The sequence below is a fragment of the Vulpes vulpes genome, chromosome 1 (assembly GCF_048418805.1).
Source record: "Vulpes vulpes isolate BD-2025 chromosome 1, VulVul3, whole genome shotgun sequence".
Classification (NCBI taxonomy): Eukaryota; Metazoa; Chordata; class Mammalia; order Carnivora; family Canidae; genus Vulpes; species Vulpes vulpes.
The window spans coordinates 146,918,983-146,933,707 of record NC_132780.1 but is presented as its reverse complement, the minus strand read 5'-3'; the positions used below and the strand labels follow the sequence as shown (position 1 = coordinate 146,933,707).

The window sequence follows — 14,725 nt, the reverse complement described above, 5'->3', positions numbered from 1 at the left end:
CCTTGGGCACCTCTTAATACTTTGATGTCTGTGGTAAAAGATAATGGATAAATATAATATCACAATGCTAGCTGAAGTGCTAGTGGCACCAGAATAAAGGTTAGAGTCATCCACCTGTCAAAGAACCATGACCAGCTGCCATGGTCAGAACCAGTGTGAGACAAGTGAGGCACCCACTTCAGGTGTACAGCTTAAGGGAACACTACAAAATTCAAGAATACAAATAAACTATATTTTAATCCAATATTTAAAAAAATCAAAATTGCTACAAGTCCACGATAAAAAAGAAAATCAACATTCTAAATAAAGATAGAATCTAAGTCTGACCTGACCTTGCAGAACTTACCTTATTGTCAGTTCATATCAGCACCCTATCAGTTCTCATGCTGGGTCGTGCTGGGTTATTCTGTTGCCAATGTGGTTAAACTGTGAATTATGCTTCCTATATCTTCTTCCCAATAGGATTTCAGGTATGAAAAGATTTGATCAAGATTTGGGAGGCAGAAGTGAAGCATAGCTATTATTCCAGGAGGACAGATGAAGAAGTGCCTGGTGGCTTGTAGCTTATCTCTTTTTCCTACTCTGCCAGCAGCTCTTCTTTCTATCTGCAGCCCCACGTCAAATACCTGATGTTTGCCTTTGGACCCACAGAAACTTATCTATCTAGAGGCACTTCCTATAGACCTCTCAGTGTGCTTCCATTTCTCAAAATGAGCTCGGAGCTTTAGGAGGACTGTTTAGAACCTTTTTTTTTTCTGAAACTGTGACTCCACCTTATGATAGGCAATTTTTGTATAGTTCTGAGTTTTACCAGTAAATGAGGTAGAAATATTGTCCTCATTTAATTTTACAGAATTTGCACTTACATTTATTTGAGACAAAAAAGTGCCTTAGAAAAATAAAATTCTTAACAATTGAACAGAAGACTGAATTCCTTCAACTTGTTAAAAACATTACTTAATATATGAAGGTTAGTTTCCTGAATTGCAACATGTATCCATATGTACATATGTATGCATGTATTTATGTATCTATTAGATATCATCTACATTATGCAAAATGCTTATTTAGATCTCTTATGTTTTATTTGCTCAACAAGTATTACTAAGCACGTTCAATGGGATGAGTTTAAGTTGTGGACAAACCAATAAACAAGGCAAAGAAGCCATAGTTCCTGTGCTTCAATTTATAGTCTAATACTGGCATAACAAGTATGTTGCATTGAACCTAAGTGTCTAGTCTAAATGCTTTATTAAGACGGCTTCTAAAGCAGAGTCCAGAGTCGATTAAAAAAAAATCTGTGATGAATTAACAATGCCAGACAAAAATCAACACAGAAATGGGAGTGGCAAGAGGCATGACTCATATTTGCTGTTATCCATCTAATCTCTAAGATTCAATGACCTCGCTACATGTTTCTAAACATTAGTCACTCAATTCTCTGTAATACTGGATTGAGAGAAATAGGAGAACAAACATGTTGGCAAGCAAGGCTTTTTTTCCCCTTATAATAATGACTAAGTACATCAGCTATTGATAAACATATGTTAGCATTTACCTATTCATTCTGTTGGAGAAAACTGGATAACTCTTAAGTGTTTTGCCCTCCAGGCTTACATTAAAAGTTAATTATCACCACGTGGGACAGGCCTCCAGAGGCCATGGCAGCCTTGAACTAATATCAGCAAAACGTGCATTTCACATTAGCCCCACAGTTGTTTACCTCTCACAATAGAATGCTTTCTCCTTCAGTGAATGCTTATAAGTTAAGACCACAACACTTTCTGGGTAGTGAGTTGAAGAAGAACAACTTCTAGCTGAAGAAGAGCCCTGCATTATGCAGTTAAGGACAAGGGCACCACAAGAGATTTAGCATCAGATATAAATGTAGAGCTGTAATTAGCTACACGGAGTAATCCAAAATTTATTGTGTGTGTGTGTGTGTGTGTGTGTGTGTGTGTGTGTATCTCCGTCGTCTCTCTCTTCTAAATATATTTCTTCACCTTGGTTCTCTGTGCAAACTTGTCATGGGTACTTGTGAATAATATGGTCTAATAGTAGCCATCACTATTTTAATAGGCCTTGGATCACTCTTGTCCCTAAAATCCTCTTTGACTTGCTTGCAAAAGACCTTCGATTTTTTCTATCAAATATTAATTTCTCAATCCATTAAATAGAAGCAGCCTGTGCATGGGCCATGATGAGTGTATTTATGACCAATTCTCTAGTTTATGCATCTGAGGTCAAAAATTAAATTAAATTTAAAACTCTGAAAAGCCCAAAGTTGGGATTGTTTTGGAACCTACCAAAACCACAACATACCATCAGTGTTACTGTATATACACATTGGTCTCATTGATTCATCATTTATTTAGATTTCAGGTTATTTTTTGATGTGTTCAGGGTTTTTTTCCCTCTCAATTTAACTATAAGTCCTTTGAGGGCAAGAACTTTTTCTTTGCAGTTCTATAGTAGTGCACAATGATACATCTTATATTTGGGATATTGCAGAGAATACAAGTGTCTTGTAATCCCCAGAAACTCATTTAGTGGTCTGGAACTCTATGGATTATTAGTTGCTCTCCTGAAAGTCTATGTTTGCCTACACTGGCTTCTGGTTGAAACGCTTTGAGATACGTGTTTCTTCTTTGTATGGGCCAATAGTTATGATCTCTTTTATTTTTTAAATAAAACTACTGATAGAGAACTATCAGGTGGTTGCCAAAAGGAAAGTAAGTGGGGATATGGGTGAAAGAGGTGAAGGGGATTAAGAACACAGTTATCTTGAGGATCCCTGGGTGGCTCAGCGGTTTGGCGCCTGCCTTTGGCCCAGGGCGCGATCCTGGAGTCCCGGGATCGAGTCCCGCATTGGGCTCCCTGCGTGGAGCCAGCTTCTCGCTCTGCCTGTGTCTCTGCCTCTCTCTCTCTCTCTCTCTCTCTCTCTATATATATATATATATATGTCTATCATGAATGAATAAATAAAATCTTAAAAAAATACAGTTATCTTGATGAACAGCAAGCAATATCTGGAATTGTAGAATCACTATATTGTACACCCAAAACTAATATAACTGTATGTTAACTACTCTGGAATTAAAATTTTAATAAAGGGAAGGAACAATATAGGACAGCAGACACTTTATTTTGCTGAGTGAGAAATTTAAAAAAAATAATCTATTTGGGAAAAGGATACTTTAATATTTAAAAAGAATGACAATGAGTGACAATGAATAAATGTGGTTTTATGCAAAAAAAATATAACACTACTGAAATGCATTTATTTGTTTATTTATTTTTTTTTTATTTATGATAGTCATACAGAGAGAGAGAGAGGCAGAGACACAGGCAGAGGGAGAAGCAGGCTCCATGCACCGGGAGCCCGACGTGGGATTCCATCCCGGGTCTCCAGGATCGCGCCCTGGGCCAAAGGCAGGCGCCAAACCGCTGCGCCACCCAGGGATCCCCTGAAATGCATTTATAAAAGGTTGTCTTTGTTTTTGAACTAAATGAGAGGTCTACTTGGGTTGAAAATATTACTAACAGTCTTCAGTTAGTGAAGAAAGTTTTCATACTGAAGTTTATACTTTAATATAAAGCAACTTGTATTTCTCTGCTCATGTACCAATGATGTAGGATAATATAATACATCCTAATAATTAAGGAAAATGAGACCTAATTACCACAATTTTCACATTATAAAGAATATCTGATGTCCATACTTCTGTTTTCACTTACAGCTCCTTTGAACTTACTTAAACCTTTGTAAGCATAATATTTAATGAATGTATTTGTTCAATGATAATTATTAAAACTGTACAAACATTCTATGAATGGCTCAGTATTTTTTTGTCTTAGATTTTATGTGAGTTGAGGGCCAGGGATAATACCTGTATAATTCACTAAGTTCATTATCAAGTGTGTGGGGAGTCTTGATAAGTGTTTTTCAATTAGCAATAATCGCACTTCGTATAAACCTCATTGGCTCTGATACGGCCACTGCGCAAAGCTGATAACTGTTTTTGATGAAGATGCTACATTACCCAGAATGAGGGAAGGAGATGCCATTAAGGTATTTCAAAGGGAGACATTAAATAATTGTGGTGGAGAAAGATGGTAATGATGGCTAGCTATGCGGGAGAATAAAATGAGATATGAGACAACAAAGAGGATAAGAAAATAACTCATATAAGGAACTGCATTGGACCAGTAAAGCATCTGAAAATCTGCTACTCGCATCAATGTCAAAACATCCAAAGTGAACAGGTGATCTGAGCATGCTGCTGACATCCATCTTCACACCCTCTTGGTCTATAAAGTACTTCTTTAGCTTCCTTGAACAAAGACACCACAGTGGGCTACACAAGGTGTAGCAAAGGAAAGGAAAGCTGTTCTGTTTCCTCTGCATGCATTACTCATTTTCTTCCTCTGAGTCTGTGTCTTAATTGCCTTGCCTGTCTTATTAGATTGAAAACCCACTGGGTTGGGACCATCGCTACTAAGGTGTGCAGCACTGAGCTTGGCAGGTGATCAGCACTCAATAAATGTCTATTGCTACCATAAACCATGTATAAATCTCAGAAATAGGCATAATAATGGACCTGACAGATTAATGCCCAGGGCTATTTTTGTACAGCAGCATGGGCTAGCCAAATCAAAATCAGACATCTCAGATTCAATTCTTCTCAGTTTTGCATGTAATTCTCAGCCTTTCACTTTTTTGTCCTGTGACAGTTACGAAGAAATGAGTCAACTTTTCAACATAATTGAATTAAAAAGCATTCTTCACTCCTTACCTTTTTGTTTGTTTGTTTCTCAAATTCTGTTGACCCATTATGTAGATGGCATTGCTTTTTTAAATTATTGATGGAGTGGTTTCAAATGCTGCAGCAGATGTTTTATATGGTATTTATACTCAATATTTCAAGTCCTTGTCTTTGTGGGGGATTTTCTCTAGGAGCAAGAAACTACTTAAGGAAACCATGTAACTGATACTCTAATGCATTCTCTCAGGTGACTAAGAAAGAGTTATTACTAACTTTAACACGTGAAGAAATTGAATGACTTAAGCATGATCCCTCAGAGAAGCAGTAGTAAAGCTCTGAGTAGAATTCCCCTGAAATAAGAGCTCTTCACAGAAAGATAGGGCTGTTTCTGGAGGTCATTGAAGCTTTTTGCAGCCATAACAAAATATGATAAGATTCAAATTCCTTGTCCTTACATGAACCAGCAGCTTTGTCTACCTGTGAGATAAGATTTCCCCCCCATCTTTGCAAAGCTCCACTATAGCTACAATCTACTATTGCTTTCCTTTTCTTAGTTAGATATTTTCATATTTCTATTCTTTGCCAGTGTGTAAAAAGTCACCCAAATTAGATCACCCAAATACATAACATGATCATGAAATTATTGAAGAATTGCAATAAATTCTTTAATCACCCAACTTTTCTTTGTGGCAAGATGATTATAAGTAAAAAATCAATTAAATAATCTGTTCTCAGATCTAGTCTTTTTGAAGATAAGTATACAAACAAAACCAGGGTTGACCATATGACCCATCAAGGCTACTAAGAGAAAGCTGGGTATTGAGGGTATGGACTGAATGCATAATTAGATTCTATACTGACAAAAAAGGAAGAGTCTAGAGTTCAAATTTATGCTACATAAATCAAGAGGGATAAAAGAAGCAATTGTTTATATAACTTAAAGACAAAAATATGCCTTTGTCTTTATCATTAAGATATTTCAGGTGCTTCCAGAATATTGTCAGCAAATATGCCCACCCATATAGAACACTTTGTTAGGCACCTGAAACTTTTGGGTAGAAGAGCAAAGACAAGGAAAATATTTTCATGTAAATATTATTTTACAAAATATATTTGCATAAAAATAAAATTTGGATCCATCTCTTATTTTTTCAAAATAAATATATCCAAGTGCTTATAGTGTATCAGGCAGCTAACTAGGCTTCATGTCTTAATTCTTATTCCTTTTAGTCTTCCTTCCTTTAAAGTAGGTTTGCGGATGCTCCATGCATTCTGTTTGAAATATAGATGGATAATAAACAAGGTCTATAGATGTCTATAATAAATATGAAACCACACAGAAGGAAAAAAACAAAAACAAAAAAACTCTGAAACTTGTCCAAAGAGATTTTGAAGTTTATGAGTTTGGGTGACTTGGAGAATGGTGGTACCATTAATGGAAAAAACCAACTGCCAAGTCAGGAGAATAAGTAACTTGTGAAGGGGCACTTAATGACTTCTGTTTTGACTATATGTGAATATGAGAGCATAGTAAAACATTCAGACAGGAGTTAACCTGTCATTACTGTATAGAATAGGATCAGAATTTGAAGGAAATACTAGTCATGAATGTCCAAATTCAGTCATCATCTGCAAAAATAAAGTTAATATGTATTTGTCTATTTTGTTTTGTCTGTATAACCAACTGTAGCCGATTAAAGCTAGAAGTCGAATACTCAATACATTTGGAGGAAGGACAGAGGAATTTTTCCTTCTAGAAGCAAAATTGAAAGTGCCTCTCTACCATGCATTTGTCTATCTGACCTACTCTGTTCTCAGATCTGGAGTACTTTTCTTCCAAGACACATTAGAGCAGGAGAAGCATGAGAAGAATTAGAGAGATACCTGTTTTCTTCAAAATTGTATTTATTTTGTAATATTTTTAAAGTTGGTGAAATCTATGCAAGGTCTTATTCAGAGGCACGGCAAGTCCTATGTTCATAAAAGAATGATTAAATCTTTGTAATTTGGCTTGCTAAAAGAGGTACTAAGCATAAGAAAAACCAAATCAAACCAAAAAACCCTGCAAAATGTTTAGGCCATGGAAGCACCATAATGTCAACATCTTTTTCCACTGGATCAAATGTCCCATCATGAAGATTGTGTTTTGATTTTTTCCAGTCCTTATCCAGCTGTCTCTGGACCTATCGAATCATGGGTCAGTTGGCACAACTTAGGGGTTATAAGACACAATGGATACACAGTGAGAGGTTGCCCCCCAATTCCATTAGTTCATATGATTTCTTTTATTTATCCAATTTGCTTACAGAGGCATTAATCTATCCATAGGGGTCTCTCTACAAAGGCTTCATGGATTTTCTAAGATGAACACGTTAACCTAGCATCTTTAAATGAGAATTTATAGCATGTAGTTCATGAGCTGTGCCATGCCATCAGGAAGACTTGAGTTCTCATCCAAATTATACCACTCCTTAACTATTTGGCTTAGACAAATCACTTAGCTCTTTGTAAGTTTCAGTACCCTCCTATATAAAAGCAAGAATACAAAGGTACAATGAGGCATGTTATGGGTATTAAAAGAAATATGGAAAGATGACTTTGATCCATCGTTGAATATGATAAATAGGAATAAATAGGAACTTATTATTGTTACAACTAACCTTTACTTGTGCAGGCAAAAATAAAGGCAGATTGGGAAATTGGTGCAAAAAAAGGCTGGTAAAAAGAAGAGGTACAAATGATGAGAAATATAATGAATCCTTTAGTAGTAAGTCAGAGTTCCTGCATGAAGTTACTCCTTGGTTTCATCACTCTTTTTCTCTTTCCCTGATCAAGTCAGGTTCTGTCAGTAACTGAATTGCCTGCCCTCTTTTGGCTTGTGACCTTCCATAAGTCATTTTGGGCACATTTTTAATTTTTGAAATTACATAAATGAATCCAATGTTGTTTCTGGCTCTGGAATTTTAATTTGAATATGTTGTCCTCTTTGTAATCTTTCTGAAAATCAGTTATGAGAAGATTATCTGCTGCTCAATAATCTGAGCAGACTGTGATGTACACTTGAGTTCAAAAGATCCTCCAGCCTCCTTTTTTAGGCCTCTCTCCCTCCCTTGCTTCCACATATTCTTGTGTCCAGTACTTCATTAAACCATGATGGTTTTATGGTAGGTATTTACACATGTTGCTTTTTAATCAACTTGGCAGTTCCTTGGATCTTTCAAGGATTCTGCTTTTTTGCTAAAAGCCTTATCTAATCCAATGAAATGAAATAAGTTGTTACTCCTCATTTCTTATCACCACTAGGCCTTTTATAGAGCCCCATTATTGCATTAATCATAGCATCTTGCAACTACATGTTAGCTTATTTATTTACTATGATATGGCATCCATAAAGAACTTGAGTTGTAAGGGTTAAGAGGGGGAGAAATGTTAAATGAAAAATGCCCACAAGTCAATTGATATCTGCTTTTCATTAATTGGCACTCAATAAATGTTTGATGACTTAAGTACAGAGTTGACCTTTGAACAAGTTGGGTTTGAACTGTGAGAGTGCTTATATGCAGATGGTTTTCATAAATACTATATAGTACTGTAAATAAATTTTCTCTTATGATTTTTAAAAAGATTTTATTTATTTATTCATAAGAGACACAGAGAGAGAGGCAAAGACATAGGTAAAGGGAGAAGCAGGCTCCCTGCAGGGAGCCCAACGTGGGACTTGATCCCTAGGACCCTTGGATCACGACCTGAGCCAAAGGCAGATGCTCAACCACTGAGCCACCCAGTCACTCCTCTTCCTTATGATGTTCTTAACATTTTCTTTTCTCTTGCTTTCTTCATTGTAATAAAACACTATATAATAAAGATTACATCGAAATATGTGTTAATGTGTTGTGTTGTCAGTAAGGCTTCAGTCAACAGCGAGCTATTAGTAGTTAAGTTTTCAGGGAGTCAAAAGCTATACGCAGATTTCACAGACACAGAGAGTTAGTGCCCCTTATCCTGAATCATTCAAAGGTCAACTGTATATCCTCAAATGCTTTGAAAGCTCCTTGATATTACCAATATCACAGATTTCCCTATTATACTCTTAGAATAGTTGCTTAATAACCATTTGTTAAATGTTTGGAGTAACTTGATTTTTTAAAACAAGATTTTCTATTTTAAACTTAATATTTCCAGAAGCATAGGCCTTTATATGTGGAGTCAGGGATGTCTAATGGGATGCTCTTCAGCTATCCTTGTTATGACCAAATAAAAACAGTTAACAGAGATTAAGCATTTATCATATTCCAAGCACTTTGTCAAGGCTTATACCATTTAATTTTCACAACAAACCTATAATGTAGCTGCTATTTTCATTCTCATTGAATAGTGAAGGCATATAAACTTTAAATTGCTCAAAGTCACACAGTAATTGGTAGCACTAAGATTTAAACTTAGAAAAATTCCGGTGCAGACTGTACTCTTAGCCACTGTGTTATATTGCCACTAAGGCAAGCAGGCTATACTAACCTGAATAAGGAGAGCTCTCAACAGCTTTGTAGCCAGTCACCATTAATACCACACATTTCTTCAACACAACCGAGAAATTCCTTCCTATATTTTATAGGTTATCTCCCACATTCTTAAATATGTTTATCCTAAAAAGGAGACTCCCAGAATCTAAGCAATATGTTTTGCATATGCAAATTGTCAAATGTTCTATCCAGCATTTTTAAATGATTTGCTTCAGTGTTTGTTGCTGTCTTTAAAAATTAGCACAGAAGTGATGTTTATATTCATTGCCACCAGCTAAAAGCGTTGGAGTCCTACAGTGCAGCTTGAGGGATTTTGTAGGTTTTCTTTTTTTCCATTAATATTTAAGCTTAAGCTAAGTCAGACAAAACTGAATACATAACAAATAACCATCAAGGTTACTCTTTATAGGTCAAACATAATGACAGTCTCAATTATTAAAAATCACGGCAACTTAAGGCAATGATTTTTACTGTGAATACTTTGCAAGTCCTTCCTCAAACTTGCTGGTTTTTCAGTTTTAATAAGCCAAACTTGGCGTAGTATTCAGCAAATGGCTAAAGAGTTGACCTTTAGACTTTAAAAGATAAAGTAGACTTTATTCTTTCTCTTTCTTAAGAGATTTCTAATTACCTATATTAATAGCAAATAAGCTCCAGATTCATCTACTCATTTGTATGACAAAATGAATTAGAAGCAACAAGTCCTGAGATTCAAGGAGTGTGGTCAGGGTCTCTTCTCTGTGGAAGAAACACCATGGGCCCCTCTGGCCACTTGACATTAATTTGTTGAACTGAAGTGACACCTGTTCATGGTACATCCCAAATATTTTGCATCCCTTGAGTACACCAGAGTGAATAATCCTGCCCATGAAATCTGTTAGAATTCCTGAATATGTGACATGGACTCTACCTTATCCACCCCTAGCCACATTTCTTTTTTATTTTCACCTCATTTGTTCTTGTCTCTAGCAGCTCTGACAGCTCTCTGTCATCCTCTGATTTTATTTTATTTTTTTTAGAGACAAACATGTCCTCTTTCCTGAAGGCAAAGGCAGGTTACCATTGCCTCCAAGAGTCCACAACCCCACATAAGCTTGTCTGTTCTTCTCAGTAAAACTAACCTCAGAGCTTTTATTTCTTCATGTGGAGCTTTATCCCTTGATGTCCTATTACAAAGCAGGCCCCCGTGCATGCATTGTCAGGCCACCAAAATAACGACAGATATTAAAGATGGAAAAGATTGTCATCTGGATAAATAGCTAAGATGGAGGGTCACCTGAACATGGGATTTGCCCCTATTCTGACCACATGTTACTGGCTGAGGTTCTTAAGGGAACTATACAGAGAAAAGCCCAGAAAACCTATCACTTGGACTGGGTTCCTAAAGCAGCCTTCTGGTGCACCATTCTGTTTATGGGGAACATTGCCTGTACCTGGGTCAGAAACAGGCTTGAGACCTGGAATGCAGGGCTGAATTATCTTTTTTCTTTAGCTCACATTCAAATTTCAGAAATTACGTCCATGATGGTGAGTAAAGGATTAGTTCAGGGAAGAAGCAAAGGCAAGAGTAGGAGAATCTAGGGATAGGAGAATGACTCCTGTTGATTATGCTGAGATTTCTTGGCATTTCAGATGGCACAATAAACCATCTTTTCTCGGGAAAAGTATTCTGAGAAAAAGGATAAGAGACAACTATCAGTCTTTCAAGTTACATCAGCTAATTATCACAGCAAAACTGTGGCATGGCTACCATTACTATTTTCTTTGGAAAGTTGAGGCACATAGATTTTAGCTTATCTTACAACGAAAGAGAGAGAGAGAGAGAGCGAGTGAGAGAGAGAGAGAGAGAGAGAGAGATTGATTCTTCTTATATTGAGGGGGTGGTGTCTTGGTGATTGGTAAAGAGCAGTTAGTGAGAAGTGCAAAATGCCAAGGAAATGCTTCTGAAGTCGTAGCCCTGGGTGAGACAGGTCACCCCTGAAGGACTAGGCAGGAGGAAGTGGAGTGGACTTCTCAAGGTCTGCATTTAGGGATGTAGAGAAACCATGTACCAAAAACATATTACTAGGATGTTAGTGAGTGATCCCACCACCTGGTTTCTTGGGCCTTTTATTTCAGTTTGCGATGGTTCCACCTGGGGCTGTTTACTGTTTCAATTCACCTACATTTCTCTTAGCTTCTAGGTAGAAATACCAGAAGCATGTTTGGTAGTTGGAATTCATCTAATGTCAGAATATGAGATAGATGGAAGATTAAGTTCAAGAAAAGAAAAGAAAGACTCAGGTTCTCAGGTCTCTGCAGATTGAGCAAGTGTTAATTCTGGTGCTCCCAGCCCCAGCTTGAGTTTTGCTAAGAATGCTTTTTGTTCAGTATATTCTAAATTATAAGGGAGATATGAGGACTTTTGGATTTGTATCAATCTTAGGAGCTTTCTTTTACCTAATCTTTACCAATTCAGTTTTTCACAGATCTGAACACAACATAAAATGTTGGCGATGAAGTTCTGCGGATGTGTCTGTCTGTCTACCTCCTTATTTACTTAAAAAAAGCAAATGCTAAATAACCTCCTGTGTGCAGGGTATTTACTGCTTTAGGGCACAATCTGTTGCAGAACAGTTAAAACTGTTGCTAAGGCATCTATTGTCATAATATATGCCTCGGCAGCCCTGTGTTCTGTCTTGCTCCGCATCTGTGAGCACAGTGATTTATTGGTAATACTAATCTTCTTTGAAAGTCCTAGTGCTGCTAAGTCAAACATATTTGAAGAGGGGAAAAACAGGTTCATTTTCTGTTGTTTGTTTCCCTGGGATTTCTTATGGCTGCTTGAGAAGACATTTTGAAAGAGGACGTGTACTTACGTAATTAAGTAAGAAGTAAGGAGTGGCATCTACTTTAGGATTATATTATTCAGATGAGGTTTGCCCTGCTGCTTTCATGTTCATAGGACCCAGTATTCCAGGAGATTATATCATCATTACCACCACTGTCGTCATCAGCACTGCGGATGAGACTTATTGGAGAGTCTCTGCAGGCAGTTTTTAAGAAAAAAAGAGGGAAATTGGAAAATAGAGACCCTACATAAAAACACAAGCCGATTCTTCCCTTCAAAGAGGGGAGGTTCTAGGAAGAGAGTTCTCACCATCATTTCACCTTCTTTTTCTGTCCTCTGGCAGAGTATTACCAAAACAAGGACAGCTCAACAGTGATTGGACTGCAATAAATGATGGGTTGGGCCATTGCATTGAAACTCAGATGTTGCAATGGTCAATTGGGAAGAGGCTAAGGGTCTTGGGGCAGCTACTAGGCAAAAAGTACTTGGGGTCTGCACACTCACCTGTAACCTAGATTGATCCCTAGGTGAAAACCGGAATGTGGGCAAAAGCAAGCAGGAAGCTTGACTCTGGTTTGAAAAATAAATTGTATCCTGCATCCCAGGAGACACACACATGCACACACACCATCAACCACCAAAAATATTTTAATTTTCTTTTTCTTTGTGCTCTATCTTCACTGTACCAAATGCTGCCTTCACCTCCCTATTCACATTAAGGTAAAAGTGAGTGAGTGATAACTGCTCCCAGAAATAATTGCTCTTAATTAAATATAAACTGTCTGTCAAATAAATACAGTTCTGAATTGAGGACGTTACTCATCCAGTGGGAAGTGATTTTGTTTGTGTGAAGAAAGTCAGTAAAGATGAGGCAGGGTCTTCTGATGCTAGCTTGGAAAGGGAGTATAATTATCAACATTGTGAATCCTGATGATAGATTGACCTGAATTTAAATTCAGCTTCATCACACACTCACTGTGCTAAATTGGGCAAATTTGTCAATTTTTCTAAGAGCCAGTTTCCATTAAAATAGGGATAATAGTAGTTAACACATTCTAAGAGGTATAACACATATTGGATAGTACAATGCATATAAAATACAAGCTACTGTCTGGCCACAAGCTTGTGCTTGTTGTTATTTATATAAGATAGATGATAGCATGCCTTCGTGTAAAGATAGTAATGAATGATTCCATTAACTGAAACTGCAGACTCCACTGATTTGAGCTCTTCTCACTAAAATGAAATATTTCTTTTTCTTCTGGTTAGGTTTAGGTATTGAACAATGAACACAAAAGGAAGCATTACAAATAAATGTATAAATAAGTTAATAAGAGATTATCTACCAGATAAGCTAGTTGAACATGCACTTAAAAACACAATGATCACAAACATATAATAATCTGATCCCATTTTATTAAATATAAGGGTGATCCCTTATATTTATATCAAACTTTTCAGGTCAGAATTCAAGACAGAAACAAAAAATGTGAACAGCTGGCTTTTAATAATCTGATTTTTTTTAAAAAAATCTTTCTTTCTTTCTTTCTTTCTTTCTTTCTTTCTTTCTTTCAGAGAGAGAGAGCACAAGCATGAGTTGGGGAGGGGCAGAGGGAGATAGAGTATCTCAAGCAGAAGGAGGTAGGGGAAGGGGCTTGATCTCACAACCTTGAGATCACAAGCTGAGCCCAAAACAAGACTCTGATGTTTGACCAACTGCACTACCCAGGCACCCCTTAATAATCTGATTTTTGAAATAGTAGGGATAGAAATTTTGATTATGCAGCATAATTGTTCAATCTATTGAGGCACTGAAATACTTTGCCAACTCTGTGGACTTTATGATGCTCTGGCATCATGGTTTTGGTAATTTTTTAGCTTACTGAACATGCCTGACTGTTTAGAGTCAAAGTTCCCTCATCTACCCCGTGCATCAGATTGATATTAGAATTAAAAAGAACATATTCATAAGAGGCTAGATACAGGGAAATAATCAGTACCCGGTGATTAGAATTGGGCACTTACTAGGTATAAGGTGCAATTTCTTCAAAGAACCCACATTTGGTGACAACCTGCTTAGCAACACTTTCCTTCTGTAAAGTGCCTCTTTAATTTTATGTTTACTGTTAAGATAGAATAGAGTAAATAAAGGTTTGAGTGTGTTTTTACTCACCCATAAAACAACCAACAAACCAAAGTAATCAGCGCACTCTGCAGTACCCTGTACAATAAGGAACAGCCTTTGCCTACTTATTGTGTCCCTGTTAATATTTGAAGGGCAAGGAGTTAATTCTCTACAACCTGTAAATGCTTCATTTGTGGCCTTTGTACCTCTGGATGAATAATGAATGTTAATTAATAATGACGATGACAATAGCATTCCATGTTTTCTGTTTTTTGCACTTTACCCATCTCTAAGCCCTTTCCTCCTGAAGTGGGTTCCCTATTATTTTATTCATTATTTTATTCCTGGAAACTTGTGCTTTGTTAAAATACAGCAGATATCTTCTTGTGTGTTACCATAGCAAATTGCATAAGAATTTACACCATAAATTATTCATTACAGCCAATTTAGTATAATTATTAATTCCAGCATACATTGGTGCCTG

General features: G+C 36.8%; 1 long non-coding RNA gene and 1 pseudogene across 2 annotated transcripts in view; both read right to left on the bottom strand.

Moving 5' to 3' along the window:
• LOC140595089 (uncharacterized) overlaps positions 1-14,339 on the bottom strand; it is a 58,465-nt gene extending 44,126 nt beyond the window's left edge. The window contains exons 1-3 of one of the 2 annotated variants that reach the window (XR_011996475.1): positions 14,290-14,339; positions 12,145-12,311; positions 8,438-8,618 (exon numbers count right to left, since the gene is read on the bottom strand). This is a non-coding gene — a long non-coding RNA (uncharacterized lncRNA). Of the gene's footprint in view, positions 1-8,437; positions 8,619-12,144; positions 12,312-14,289 lie in introns of those variants that run through there. The other variant, XR_011996474.1, reaches the window with a different exon arrangement.
• LOC140595710 (U4 spliceosomal RNA) lies at positions 3,887-4,011 on the bottom strand (annotated as a pseudogene).
• Positions 14,340-14,725: the final 386 nt, after the last annotated feature.